Source organism: Chrysochloris asiatica, unplaced genomic scaffold (assembly GCF_000296735.1).
Source record: "Chrysochloris asiatica unplaced genomic scaffold, ChrAsi1.0 scaffold00150, whole genome shotgun sequence".
In the NCBI taxonomy this organism is placed as follows: domain Eukaryota; kingdom Metazoa; phylum Chordata; class Mammalia; order Afrosoricida; family Chrysochloridae; genus Chrysochloris; species Chrysochloris asiatica.
Window position 1 is genome coordinate 6,800,052 of NW_006408668.1, and position 1,242 is coordinate 6,801,293.

The following is a 1,242-nucleotide window of genomic DNA, read 5'->3' on the forward strand; positions in this document are numbered from 1 at the left end:
CTACTTGGCCAATCGATTGAAGAGACCCAAATTTGTTTTTTCTCTTTGCTTTACACTCAGAAACTCCTAACAATAATGTTTCCTTAAATACGAAGTTAGGTGTGACTACTAGGTAAGTGATTGTTTTCTCTAGAGAGTGAAAACACTGGGCTGTTGGCGCCCTCTAGTGTTTGTAAATGTAACATTAGCCATTTCAACGAGTGACCCTTGTGGGCACACTTTAGTCACCTGTCCTGCAAGAATGTAAACATAATTGATTCACTTAATTAATAAGTGAGTTGAATCAGCCTAATTTTCATTAAAGAATAAAATATTTACAAATTTAACATCTGTTTGGGCAATGTGCCACTGCATATATATCCTTGGTCCTATAGGGTGTTTTGTTTCAAGGAAATGAACCTCTCCTTTTGTTTATTATTTGCACCTAGTGGTTTTAAAGAACCTTCAACCCAGGATCTTGGACCATGAATGCAATACAGACAGGTGAGACGGGGGACATGGTTATGGCAGGAGATTTGTCCGGTGGGCAGGTGGGCGGCAACAGCAGCAGAACTGCAGGTCCAGGGCTGCTCCTGATGTTCAGGTGCCTGAAACAATGAGCAGGACTGGGTACACTCTTCCTGCTGATGAAACTAAAAATTTGTAACAACTTCTTCAGTCTGAAATCGGTCAAGCATCCAATCAAGATATATTGATAATTACAGTGATTGAAATGCAAAGGTTGGAAAGAAAGAGGACGAATCAGTAGTTGGAAAACAATGGCCTTGGTGATAGAAATGATGCTGGAGATTGCATGGTAGAATTTTGCAAGACCAATGACTTATTCACTAGGAATACCTTTTTTCTTTTTTGTCTTGTAACATTAAATAATTTAATAGTACTTTTTAAACGTTTTTATTGTGAATTCAGTGATAGTTTACATGGGAGGGCATCAGTTTTACATTCATCCTATCGTATTTGTTTCATTGCAATGATTGCATCATCATTCAACAGCATTTGCTTCCAATCCCTTTTTTGTTTGGATGTACACCAAAGCACTCAGGAATATATAACCATTCAAACAACCAAAGGGTATACCCTGCATGCCAGCCCCCTGGCCATCAGCACACAGCCCCTCTCCCTCCCTGAGTCCAGAGTCCCCAGACACTCCATCTCTCCACGTCATCATCTCTGCCTCCATCTCTGGTGTCACTGCTTCTCTGGATAGGTTCCCGCACTCCGCTCTTCTCCCTTGATGGTCCT